At 36.8% G+C, this 14,571-nt stretch overlaps 1 long non-coding RNA gene across 1 annotated transcript; it reads left to right on the top strand.

Annotated features, from left to right (window-relative positions):
* The first annotated feature begins 1,453 nt into the window (after positions 1–1,453).
* LOC147609650 (uncharacterized) lies at positions 1,454–1,905 on the top strand. The gene is made up of 2 exons (XR_015264280.1): positions 1,454–1,571; positions 1,664–1,905. It is a non-coding gene; the product is annotated as an uncharacterized LOC147609650 (long non-coding RNA).
* The last annotated feature ends 12,666 nt before the right edge of the window (positions 1,906–14,571 follow it).

Genomic DNA, 14,571 nt, shown 5'->3' with positions numbered 1-14,571 from the left:
CTTTTGTTCATTATGTTGGTAAGTCACTCAAAACAAGTTGTATTACATACGTCAAACAATCATGATAGTGTATGTTACTTACATCGATAGCCATCAACCAAAAGTATCGTATTGGGACTAATTAGAAGTACATGATCGTACTTCTTATGGGCTATTTGACTCATTGAGAAACTTGATAAGGAAACATGGTTTAGATCAAAGAAAACATGGTTTAGATCAAAGAAAACTAATAAGCTTTGGTTCTGCTGGTGCTTCCATCATGATTGGTAAGAAAGGGGGGGTAGCAAAAAGACTTAAAGATATATCACCATTTATGACTTCTATTCATTGCATTGCTGCGCATACCACACTAATCTTTGTGCTAGTAACATCATTGAAAAGTTTCAATGTGCCAAGTATATTGACTCCACTCTAAATGAAGTAGCTAAACTTTTCAAAAAGAGTGTTGTGCGTATGGAGAAGTTGAAAGCTTTAGAAGAAAAATTTGATTTGCCAACTTTGAAGTTAGAAATGATACATTCAATAAGATGGTTAAGTAGGCACAAAGTTATCGACAAATTTTGTGAGTTGCTTGAACCCATATTTTGATATTTTCGATTGAAGAATGTATCATTGTTTGGAAAAGTATCATCTTTTGAGTTTGTGTATGCTATTCATTTCTTCGGATACTTGCTTTCACACTTATTTATTCTTAGCAAAATATTTCAAAAGACATATGTTGATGTCACTGCTATCCCAGGAATAATAGATGTACAAATATATGCTATATGGAAATGGAATTTATCATGGAACCTACATTGGATACAAATGCAAGTAGGCTAGATAGTTTACGCTATTCTATTATTCCAGACTATGGACCATCTAAACGTTTGCTTCATGCGCTGAGAGCCTCTACTAGGGGTCAAAACATCAGAAGCATTGAGCTTCAACGTAATCAAGATGGATCAAAACTTGACTGTGTGATAACTTTTCAAAAGTCATTCACATCTCATATCATAGAAAACATGAAGAGAAGATTTAGTGATAACTCAATATGAAGTTGTTTGAAAATATTATCCCCTTTATGTTATCCTCCTATCAAACAATTGAAAAATTTTGGAGGTGATGAACTAGAACAACTTAAAAAATTTTATGGAGAAAGTAAAATATCAGAAGGAGAACATACCATAGAAGGCTATATAAATCCTATCTCTTTGCGAAGAGAGTATCAAACCTTCAAAATTCAAGCTATTACTGATTGGAAAGGATGGAACCTAAAGGACACATGGGCTTACATTAGTAACAACAATGAAACTTTGAGAGAGAAGTATGGAACTTTACTTAAACTAGCACAGGTAGCTTTATTGCAATGTTGTAGTACTGCTATTTGTGAACATGGGTTTAGTATCCAAAATATCATAGAGTCCAAATTAAGAAATTCTCTCACCACTAAAAGTTCCTCGACTTTGATGACAATTTCAATCAAAGGTCCCCCATTGGCGGAGTTGGACTTTGATGAAGCAATTATGCTTTGGCATGATGATGTGAAGATTACAAGGCATATCTATGGCTCTGAAGAGAATAAGTGAAAGGTAAAGTATATAAAGTTTTCTTATCTTCTTATGCTGAATTTATAAGTGTAATTTTTACATTTAGCTTCATGATTGTTATTTATGAATGTTAGGTATACAATGTGTAATGAGAATCGAGGATCACAAAGATGATGCAAGAAGTTCAATTTCATGAAACTATTGAAGATGGTGGCTATCATGAAAAAAAGCAAATTCTTCTTTTGATATCATAACCATAGTTTCATTTTCATGGAAACATTGATGATGGTGTCTATTATGAACAAAGCAAATTAATCTTCTATTGTAAAACTATCAAGTTTCTCTTAATGAGAAATGATTATCTTTTTTCCTCCAATTTGTCCTTTGATTGTGTCTCTAAAGCTAAAAAAATTAATGATATTTTGCCACAATTTTGAGAAGTAATTTGAAGCTTTTTCAAACATTAAATGGGTGCAAAGCCCTTTGCATACCTTCTATATTGGTAAGAAAAAATTATTTTAACTTTATGTTAGTGACAAAACCTTCTCAATTAAAAATCAAAGGTTTCTCAAATGTTCTTACAAAGATTTATTTCGAGCATTGCCTTAGTAGCCCTCCATAACTTGGCTAAAGTAAAAATCCAATAATAACTAGTGAGAGATACTTCATTGAACACATATGCGTTAGTAGTACTCTTCTTTTTTTCTCTCCTTTAAACTAAATAATTTCTAGTATGATTCTTAAGTGAGGAGTAGTTTATAGTGATGCTATGCAGGTGAGTTTTTTTTTGTTGGGTTGAGGGGGGTTGAGCTCACACACACACACACACACACACACACACACATAGATTAAGGCACATGAGAGTTTTTTGTTGGGTTGAGGGGGGCTGAGCTCACACACACACACACATAGATTGAGGCACACGAGAGTAAGAGAGCTAGAACAGATCTTTTGGATAAGAAAATGTAAGAGATGATAGTACAATGCTCTAGGGTACTAAAGTACCACTACCTAAGAGGGTGGTCACCTAGGGAAAAAACCCTTCGCAGCAAAAAGGTAAAAAGTTCTCATGTAGAAGAGTCTGTTCACACTAGAATGACCACGAGGTATATAGAACACATGTAACTAACCCGCTTGGAGTGAATGATGTGAACATATACAGGGAATAGCATATCAATCCCCCAAATGGTAGTAAGCCGAAAGCCTTACAGAAGATTTCAAACTTTTCTCTTAGAAGAGCTTTTGTAAACACATTTACCACATTGCCCTCTATAGACCAGGTTGATCTCTCCTAGTACACTGGGCCGATCTCTCCAGCATGGAGCCTATCCCTAACGTAATGATAAGTCACCTCAATGTGCTTTATGCGAGCATGAAAAATTGGATTCCTCGCAAACTGCCATTGTACTCTGATTGTCAGTGTAAATAAGAGTGGACTGTTGTCCCACATGTAGAGTTGCCAATAGGCATCTTAGCTATACACATTCAATTGTAGCTTTTATAAATGATGCCCTATATTCAGCCTCACGGCTAGAGGTGGCCATAGTAGGCTATTTCTTGCTAAGCCATGATATGCATGATCCACCAAGGATGAAAAAGTTGCCACCACTAGTGGACACTCTTGTGTCATAATAACCAACCTAATCGATGTCTGTAAAAGCATGCAAGGAAGATGACGAGTCTCTAATGTAGAAGGACCCAATGTCTAAGTGCCTTTTGAGAAAAAACAAAAGACCTGTTTCACGACTTGCCGATGCTTTTGTGCCAGGCTGTGCATAAATCTGCTCAACTAGGAAAAAATCAAACTAAGTATCTGACCAAGTATTGCACAAGTAAATTAAGCATCCCATAGCATGTTGATAAAGAGGCACCTCCACTGAAAACCTGAATTTGGTTTCTACATGTGTAGAAACAAGCTTGCAATCTTCAAACTAAAGCCTCGCCTCTAAAGAAGCTATCCACTATATTCAAACTAATGCATAATAAGACCCCCCTCAATTGATACAGATTGTGTGTTGAGATAATAGTCCAAAAGGCCTAGATCAGTCACATCAAATGAGCACTACAAGTCAGCCTTGAGGGCTGCAATTTTCTCCTCATTGGGACCAATCAAAGAATGCCGTCCACATAAGTCCACATAAAGTATGAGAATAATCAAATCCTCACCAACTTTAGGAACATAATGCATGCTCTATGTCAGACTATTGCTGAAACCAAGAGCACAAGTGAGCATGAATTTTCTATTGCCATCATGCACATGGTGCCTGTTTTAGACCATACAAGGCCTTACTCAAATGGCATACCTTGTCCCCTGAACCCGTCTAAACAAAACCTAGAGGTAGGGTGACATGGACTTGTTCCTTTAAATCCCCATTTAGAAAAGCTATTTTGACATCTCATTAGGACTAGTCATCAAAAAAATGTCATTCCACATAAAGTATGAGAATAAGCAAATCCTCACCAATTTTGTGAACATAAATCATGCTCTCTCTCAAACTATTGGTGAAACCAAGAGAAATTACGTGAGCATGAATTTCTAGTACCATGCCCATGGTGCCTATTTCAAACCATACAAGGCCTTACTCAAACGACATACCTTGCCCTCTGAACCCATTTGAATAAAACCCAGAGGTTGGGTGACACAGACTTCTTCCTATAAATCCCCATTTAGAAACGTTATTTTGACATCCAATTGATGCACTTGCCAATCAAAGTGTGCTGCTAATGTTGCCAATGACACAATGTATGGTAGTCATATGTGAAGTGAACACAAAGGTTTCTTCATAGTCAATCCCTTACTTTTGGGCATACCCCTTTGTGACTACCCAGAAGTTGAATGCTCATATCAATATGTAACCCTCATGTAGAGACCCTCAAAGGGTGAAGAAGAAAAGAAGAGGCTTAGTATAATACCACTAGAAAGGATGCATTTTGGAGTTCAAAATAGGTTGTGATGGGCTAGCCAAGGTGCAACATGTGTACATGGCTAGGGACATAAACTTGGATCCGTTTATGTCAACATCTATACTACAAGCCCATTGTAAGCTATTTCTATCTGATGGATTTGTTCTATTGGTTTTATTTTCTAGATGTTATTTTCTTATAAAGAAACTAATGACTATGTGTGTTATTTTTGTCATGGTTTCAGACATCTACCTACCATCAACTATTGAGTGCCAAACTAGTGGAGTCATTCACTAGTACTTTTAAAGCTATGCATGCTGATTTTGCAAAGGTTTTGTTTCCAAAAGAGCCTTCTTCTTTTTTTATCTCAGTAAAGATATGTTTTTTGTATAGGTCAAAATATATTGTTCCTCCCAATGCCCAAGCTTTTGGTAGACTTAAAAGTCTTCTAATTCCAAGTCTTACTTCCAATACTGATTCGGGGATATGCTAGACAAAGGTGCAACAACTTCATTCAAAAGCAAGATACTGTTGCATATTCACAAATCCATGAATTTTGGAAGAATTTCTAAGAGGCTCAAGTTGTCATGGTTTATCCCGCTTCATGTCTTTGTAGCATGTTTTTCTCATGCTGATATGCATAAAACCAAGACAATGTGGTTATGCAAGAATGGGTTAGAGAATGATCTAGATATTGCTCTTGGAATTGCATGGAAGATGAAGAAAGGGATGTATAAAGGTGATGTACTCAAGTGCAATGCTTATACAGAGAATAGTAATGTCATATCTCACCTCTCGACAAACCCTATACATAGGTTTGGAGTATAGACACTGGAAGAAGAGTAGAGGATGTTGGTTTCCATTAGATTCAGAAGAAATTTCAATTCAACTTGAGCTTAATATTCAAATGGGCCTAATATTTGTCAATCTCTTGAGTTGTTTCTATATGGAATACTAAATAACTCTAAATTTAAACTGAATGGAAACATTATAGGTAGAAGGTAGAAAGCACATTAAATTGTATCAGTAAATTTAAACTGAATGGAAACATTATAGGTAGAAGGTCAGAAAGCACATTAAATTGTATCAGTAATCAAGTGTCTTCCTCTTGCTCCTTTGGTATTTGAGGCATAACTTAATATATCTTCTTTGTATTTTTGCGAATGTCTAGATGGTAAATTTGTGCCCTATGTCATTTTAACATTATTTAAATTATTGCTATCTCCATACTAAAAACTTATGAACATGGGATATTACCCAAAATAGATCTCTTTTAAGTATTTAAGTCAAATGTCACTTTTGTTCTCTCATTTCACTCACTCACTTTAGTCTTAGCTCCGTAACCTTGAGTGCTAGCCTTTCTTTGCCCCCACTATGAATGCATGTCGAGCTTATGATGATTTCATTAATAGGAGCGATTTTGGTCATAGATCTGAAGAATTATTTTAGATCTTTTCCCAGAAGATTAATGTTCTTAGGATTGCTAATAAGACAATATTACTTTATATGATTTGATTGATTATAAATTTGTATATTAGCAAACATACTAACCATCTAGATAATTCTAGCAAGGGTTGGGTTTCTTATGGCTTGCTCCTTCACCTATATAGTAATGACCCTAACTTTGAAAGGCATGTCAAATACTTTGTGAAGCATTTTGAATCTAATAACTATCATGTCATAGATATCAACTTAGAGGCATTAGGAATTATAGATATGGGAGATAAATTTCTCTCATGGGAATAAAATTTCATTTTGTTACTATAAGAGGTTGAGGTTGAAGGCCATAGTGGGGAAGCAAAACAAGTGCTAAAGTGCTAGCACTACCCTAATCCAAGAGCTGATGGAGCTAGTTAAAGATGAGGATGTAGAAGAGGAGGAAAGTACTCTAGCATTGTTGAGCATTCGAGAAATTCAAGGCCAACAAGAAGAGACTGAGAAGGATAAAAATTGAATCTGAAGAGGAAGGACCCACGAGAGAAAGTGGAAGATCTGCATCCAATAGTAGTTGTTATTGTTGGTCTATAGTATGTTTACCTCAACGTCGACATTGAAGAATTATTTAGATTGAGGGAAGATGAAGCTCTTGCTAGAGTGGTCAAATCCTTCAAGCCTCACCACTCATCGTCTTTGAGATGAGAGACATAGCAGCACCATGCACCACCAAAGGATAATAGAGCCTTGCTACCATATGTCGATGAGTGAATGATGACATTGAAAAAGAATGAGCCAAGTGGCTTGTTGTTCAACCAACAAATCCCCTTCTAAATGCAAAGGGTACACAAAGTCAATGCTCCATTAACCTACTTCAAGAAAGCCTTATCAAGAAGACTGGTATAAGCTAATTATTTTAATTATAGTATTCTTTTCCTTTTTTCTCAATAAATTCTTTGTTGTTTTGGTTTCTAAATTGTTTTTTTTGTACATACAGAAAGCTATTGAGATTGATGAATTCAATTTCTCGAAAAGGAGGCACCAAAGATGTATTTGAGAGAGCGTAATTGAAGCAAGACAAAGGAAATACACGAAGCAAAATGTGATCAAAAGAAAAAGTACTTGAAGCAAGAGATATGGAGAATAATGCTAAATTATTTTTGCAAATCAAATTTATAACCTAAGGGCATATATGCCCCACTTGTGTGCTCCAACAAGGAAATTTTAGATACACTCTGGACAGAAGAAATCTTGTGCATACAAAGATGCACTACTGTAAACAAGGTAAATCTAAACTCAATAATCTCAATATCAAATGAGAACATATAGTATCTTGGGTTATTCATAGTATAGGATGTTTAGCAACACCACGTTTACAACTGGTCCAAATAGACCGAATCAACTACATCATCCCAATGGAACCAAGCATGTCATCATCTCATAATTGGACACCATGTCCAAAGCATATACTGCCTCTGCAAAAGCCAAATTCCATCACATGATCTAATCATGTCTAAACCCATGAAGTATCACATCTCAACCAAATCTTTCATTTCAAACTTCTTCATAAAAAGCATATTCCCCTCATGAATAGCATCATCATTGTCACATGACGATCAAATCATCAACATAGATGACCACTAACACAATCCCATGTTAGTCTTTCTCACATAAAGTGATACATTAGCATTAGATATCTAAAAGCCCATAGTGACAAGATACTCCCCTATCATGTCTAACCATACTCTCCCCCCCAACCCCCCGCGGTGTCGTGCCGTGCCGTCACTCCTCGCAACCCCCCCTCGCCCCGGTGCCGTCACCGCACCTGCCGCCCCATGCAGTGCCCTCACACTCCAGGTGCCTGCTATAAAGCTTTGCATGACATGTAAATAAAATCTAGGTGTGCATGATCCTTATATCTTGGTGGGGCTGCTGCATGTAAATTTGCTCCTGTAAAAGGCACCATGTAAAAATTGGTGAGAGTAGTGATGTGGGTGCAAACCTTAGGAAAAGACAGGAGGTGGTTTTAGTATTCAACTAAGCATGAAGAAGCTTATCCCTTGCTAAGACCTTCCTATAATCATTTGCAAGCATCTTGGCCACATTATTTATGATAACAAAGCTCACCATGGTATAGGGGTTCCACACATGGCAGGTGAAAATAAAGTTCAAATTAATAGTGGGAGAGAAAAGTCTATGAAAATTGATGGGGATAAAAAGAAATTTTGTTTGAGAAGTGTTAACCCCAATTTTGGCAGTTAACTAGGTGGGACGACTTTGGCAAGCCCATCAAAAATTACTTTTATTGATAGAGCTGTGGGAAAATGCCCGAGTTTTAGGAGATACATTTTTTTATTGATAGAGTTATGGATAAATGAATGAGTTTTAGTTAGGAGATTAAAAATTTTGGTGCTTTATAATAATTTCCACCTAAGGCAGACACTAGAGGCTTCCATGGGTTTTTTCTACACATTTTTTATGAAGCCAAAGTCATAACCAGTGATCGGCATCAAATGTATTCAGTTGGGTCACTTTGTAATTTTACTGGCCTGAGTGATTTTTTAGCACTTTTAATAATTTTGTTATAATGCATTCATAATGATGTGCACAAGGGATGACCAAGCTAAGTCTAATGCTGACATCAAAGGGATGTACATTAGGTAGTCCAGGACATACCTATGCATAGTTTAGACTAAGGCCAACCACCCAAGTCTGTGTGCTCTGGACACTTAGTAAGTTGCATGAAAGTCAACTTCTCCATTGAGAATGGACACTTCCCTTGCATGAGTTTAAGAGAACTAGCTTTTCTACTCTACCTTATTTCTTTAGCGTGTGTGTGTGTGGTGAGAGTAAGTGTGAGAGTTTGTAGATTATTATCTGATACCACCATCACTTCTTGTTTGTGAGGGGTTTGTCCTTGGAGAGGTATAACAAACACCACGAGTGACAATGGTGGAAGCTGTAACACTAGGTAGCTACATCAATAAGTGGTTGGAGATCCTCCCTTGTTGGGAAGCTCTGAACGGGTAGACACCCTCATCTCCACACGATAAACCAAGTAAGTAATCTCACTAATTTTGGTTGATAGGCTTCTCCATGGGTATAATGGTTTAGCTTATCCCTTAGTCCTGTGAGTTTTACTTAACATTCGGGGATCTAGAGTGGCCTCCTTGGCCAATGGGATAGCTGATGTGCTATCTAGTCCTTGTTTCTACTATTTCTTGCTTTGTTTACTTTTTGTGCAAAGAAGGAGAAGAGAAGGTGTGGATAATGTGAAAGGAAAAAGGGGTTTACATTCATGAATTTAATTGGTTTTTGTTTATTTTTAAATTGATTTTGAGTCAATGTGTGTTACTTGTGTGTGTTAGATTGAGCTAATTAGGGAGCATTTGGTTAATGTTAAACTCATAAGATTGCATTTTAGTTCATTTTAGCTCTCTGTTAAAAACATGCACATAAGGATAATTTTGATTAATTAGATATTAATTAATTAAAAATTAAACATGAGAATTACATTCTTAGCTTAATTAGTCCTTCATTAATTCATTATATTTTTGTTAAGCCTTGATTAGTGATTAGTTAATCACTAATCACAGTCAATATTTGACTCTTTTTAAGCAAAGCACTAAAATGCTCATAACTTTAGATTTTAGGATTCAATTTGAAAATCCAAAACCACCATGGGAATAAATAGATTGAGCTCTTTGATCCTGTAATCTCAATTTTAGCAGATTAGGGCTATAAAAATTTTATTCTTAGACTCATAATAACAATGATTAGTGATGTAGGTTATGTTAAAATAGGTTGCTTGTGCTTTTCTTTAGTGTGATTGGATTTTAATTTTGATTAATCATTTGCATTATAGGATTAATTCAAGTTCAATGTATACTCTACATAGTTTATGGAGAACAAAAGAGAGAGTAGTCTCCTTAGCTTTACCTCATAATCAAGGGGATTAACTTGCTTGTCACTTAGTTTATTGTAACAAGTGCATAATCTTGGTATTCAAGCATTTTATGTGCTTCATTACTTAGGTTTTATTCTTAAAGTTACATTGCTACATGGCTGGTCATTACCTTAATGTGGCTACTGACTATTGGATTGAGTTTATAAGTGTTGATTATTCAAGCCATATAGGAAGAGACGTACTTGCGACGAATAAGGTAAAAATGAGTATAGTATTCTCTACCCTTACTTGGAGGGGATGCATTTTTTGGCCCTAAGAGCTATAACTTTCTTTGTCACTTGTGTTACATCCAACTCCATGTATGTATGTGTGTGGTGGTGGTGGTTTTGTTTCCATTCACACTTGATGATTTGCTACATTTCTTGCTCTAGTTGTGCGTTCAAGAGCTTGTAGACCCATTTCAACACACTATTTTTAGTATTCAATCAATGGGATTAAATTTGGATCATAATAACTTGATGAATCAGCCACCAAGAGAACTTAAGGAAAATGTGAGAGTAGAGCTTCTCATGCAAGTTAAGCTACTCTATTTTGCATAGTCTAGGCAAGAACTTGCTTCTAGTCCGTCATAGTGGTAAGTAAAGTTAAGATTTTATCCACATTTGCATAGCATATTTTCAGCTTTTGAAGGTCATATCAAAACCTCCAAGAATTCACTAAGCAAGGTTTCATGCATGAGTAAGTCATTCTTGGCTTTAGGATTTTATGCCTTATGTGGTTTTGGAGTTTTGGGTGTAGATTTAATTTTTTGAGGAGCTAGTTTTGCTTAAGGATTGCAAGATCTTATTGAGGGGATCTTGGAAGTGATTGGGAGGTTGCAATTGAAGCAAAGAGCAGCCAAAGTATGAGAGAGGCTAGTTTTCCATGCCTAGCTCCAGATCTCTCCCCTTTTTTTCTCTGTTTTGACTTTTCGCCAGACAACAATTTGCTTTTTGGGTGACCTCACTTGCTTGGTTTTTCCACTTGGCTAAAAATAGTAGGTGACTTTGTGAGAGAGAAATGTGAGTGGCCAAGAGTTATATCCATAGTACACTAACTAGCCCCCTACCAAGTTTGGTGCTAATCTAATATAGTATAGCTTAGCCTTAGAACAAACTTGACCAAGATCCATCCGCACAACTTAAGTGTGTTGGTGGCTGAAATTAAAGCCCGTAGTTTCCACATTGGTTTACAGCCCAATTTCACCCGGCACGAGTGGTTTGGGCCTATAACTTAAATCCAAACAAGACTTTTCACCTTGTTAGATACTTCTAAAGTCTACCCAAACATAAACTTAGAACTTGGAACAAAGACCATGTGCATACAACCAAGAAATTGTCCCTAGAGGCCATTTTTCCATGCGTGATTTTATCGCCTGCCCTGGTGGTCCTATTTCAAAACATGAAATTGCATTATGCTACCTACCACTTACACTAGGCCTATGCCAAATTTGGTCCCATTGTGACAATTTTGTATTATGGCTAATCTTGGTGTCCTCGCCTTATCTGATTTCCATGCTTAGCTAAAATTAGGGAGGCTTTCTAAGAGAGCAATCTCAAGTGGCAAGAGTGATATCCATTGTATTAACTAGACCCTACCAAGTTTGGTGCCAATCTGACCTAGGTTCCCCCAAAAAAAGATTCAACCAAGAACCTTCCACATTCAAGTGAGGTTGGCTAAAAATTAGGCCAAATTAGAAGGCTTTTAAGGCTGAATTTAGGTCTAATTGATTCTAGTTCTAGTGGGATATACCTTGTATCTGATCTAGGCAAAACTTTGCATCAAGCTAGACACCTATAAGGTCTGCCCACCCATCAACTAGCATCCTGGATCGGAGTGCTTGTGCACTTGATAGCCTCAAACCAAGAAACATACAAGAGAGGTTGGTTTTCCATGCCCAAATCTAGATCTCTTCCCATTCTCTTTTTCTCGGTTTTGCTTTTGGGAAGTGGTCACTATGAGTTAGCCTAACCATGTACCTAGCTTTTGGGAAGTGGTCACTATGAGTTAGCCTAACCATGTACCTAACTTTTGGTAAGTGGTGGTAACCTATGAGTTAGCCTAGCCATGTACCAAGTTTGACCTCAATCTACCATATTTAGGTTTTGACCATTAAAAGTGTCCCAAGCTAAAAGTGTCCCAAGCTAATTGCATTTCCATGTCTGCTGACTAAAAATACCAGTGGGAAGTACATGACAACAATCTTTTGGTTTTCCATGCCTAGCTGTAGATCTCTTTCCATTCTCTTTTTCTCAGTTTAACTTTTGGGAAGTGATTACTATGAGTTAGCCTAGCCATGTACCAAGTTTGACCTCAATCTACCAGATTTAGGTTTTGACCATTAAAAGTGTCCCAAGCTAATTGCATTTCCACGTCTAGCTAAAAATAGAAGTGGGAAGAACATGAGAGCAATCTTTTGGTTTTCCATGCCTAGCTTCAGATCTCTTTCCATTCTCTTTTTCTCGGTTTGAGTTTTGGAAAGTGGTCATTATGAGTTAGCCTAGCCATGTACCAAGTTTGACCTCAATCTACCATATCTAGTTTTTGACCATTACAAGTGTCCCAAGCTAGTTACATTTCCATGTCTAGCTAAAAATAGCAATGGGAAGTATGGGAGAGAAATCTTCAAGGCCAACAATGTTCTCCAATAGGTTGACAAACTCCATATCTAGTCTTAAACCAAATCGATCTAGTTTGTCTCACTGAAATTTACTAGATTAAGAATCCTCCTTGCTCACATGTTCATGGCTAAAAAATTGGCCAAGCCTGAACCAAAATTATTGGTCAAACCAGATTTTGTACAAAGCAAGATCAATGCACATACCCCAAACTAGGCTAGTCACTTTTCAAAGTTGTGAATTTGGGTAGACAAAGAAACCCTCCTCACCATCATTTGGTCAATATCAAATTTAACTAGATAGAAGTGTTGTGGAAAGCCTGAGGTGCACACCAAGTTTGGTTTTGATTGGACGTTGTTGGGTTAGCAGTCCAGCATCCTTATTGGAAGCATTCCGGTGCAATTTAGATTACTTGTGAGCCATTTTAGGTCTCTTTTGAGGAAAATGACAAGAAGTTTTCAGTCTGAACTCAATAATATTTGAGAAAAGAGCATTTGATGTTGACTATAATATCTCATAGTAGCTGATTGTTCAGTTCCAAATAAGGAATTTACAAGGTGTGTCCATAGATTAAAGACCACGTCCATCAACTTAGATATCAAAACAAGAAATGGCCTTGGCATAGAAACCCTCTAGATTTCCATGCATGGTCCCCATATTCAATTGAGCTCACGTGTTTACATCAGTTTGGACTACCCCATGTCAAATTTGGTCAGTTTTATTTTTAATAGTCCTTACTAAAATTAGCAGTTATTCTTAAAAAGTGAGTGAAGCATTCATAGTGTACTTGACACTCTAAGAAGCGCACTATTTGTGAAGGTAGATCCCGAGAGAGTTTTTTGAACCAATTTCTTGCTCTTTTACAACGGAATAAGTTTTCTAAGCCAAAAAAAGCTAGAGATCTTGTATTTGGACTATCCCAAGTTATATGAAGCACAGGGATATTCTACTAGTAAAGTCCCCTAGGATTACTATTTTTAGTAGGTCTTGCTTTTGGATTGAAATTGAACATTTTTGTAGGTCGAACGTCTGGATTTCATTTTTGTAGGTCGAACATCTGGATTTCATTCCAAAACTTAGTCTCATGAATGGTGTGATTGTAGATCCATTGATTGCACCCATAAGAAATTTGCAGAAGAGTATACAATTCAGAATATTGCAATTGATTCTCGAATCTTACAAAATTGAGCTAAGAGGAACCACCTTGTTAGTAGATTGCTACTAACAAACTACTTGAGATCAAGGTTGGGAAGAAAATCCTATGTTCATCCAACTATAATACATCCTTGGAATTGCAAAGCATGTAGAATTCGTCACTACGGCCTTTGGATATTCTTGAGACTGGTATACATATACATAGAGAATACTTTGATAACCTAAGAACAATTCCTTTCCAAGACTTTGATCATTTCCTCAATTTGATTAATTGATTCTTTGTTTACAATAGTAACAAGGCAATTGAATCTTGGAGAAGCAGAGACCTTAATGACTTTGAAGAAACTCAAGAAACACACTAGAAGAAGAGTAATTATCAGGTTTCCACCAACCTAAATGTACTTGTATCAAGGAATTTTGTTGAATAATGGCCCCTCTAAGTTTAGACTCATTCAGGCATTGTTTCCATGCTCTTGCATAGTGTTAGAGTCTTAGAGATTGCTCACGGTTTGGTGGTTTCTCACACTCCCACAGTCTCAACGGTGGAATTGAACCTATTAAGCCTAACATAGTTGGGCAAAGAACACACTTGCAACCAAAAACAAGTAGCGAGTCATCTGACCACTTATCTATTGGGATAAAAGACTCTTGGTTTTAAGATATTTCACCTGAAGCCAAGGCTACCATGTCCAAGAAAGAAGGCATGATGTCTACTGGTAATACTAAATCCTTCTATGAGTGGGGAAAAGGCTATACAAACTCTTAGTGGACCTCCACCTAGAGACGGGGCTAGGAAGGCTTTAGGAACCTCAAAATCGAAAAGGTTTTACGTATCTTCCATGGGCAAGTATGTGTATATGGACTCAGAAAATAGAGTCTTCTTCAATGGGATTCCCACCAGTGCCAAGAACAAGTTTGAGTCTGTATCCAAAAAACCCAAACATGTGTTTCGGGTAGGTAGATTTAACTTGGGATTCTATTTCTA

This window comes from Cibotium barometz, chromosome 51, assembly GCF_041138505.1.
Source record: "Cibotium barometz isolate CiBa-2024 chromosome 51, ASM4113850v1, whole genome shotgun sequence".
In the NCBI taxonomy this organism is placed as follows: Eukaryota; Viridiplantae; Streptophyta; class Polypodiopsida; order Cyatheales; family Cibotiaceae; genus Cibotium; species Cibotium barometz.
This window is presented reverse-complemented; position numbering and strand designations above follow the sequence as displayed.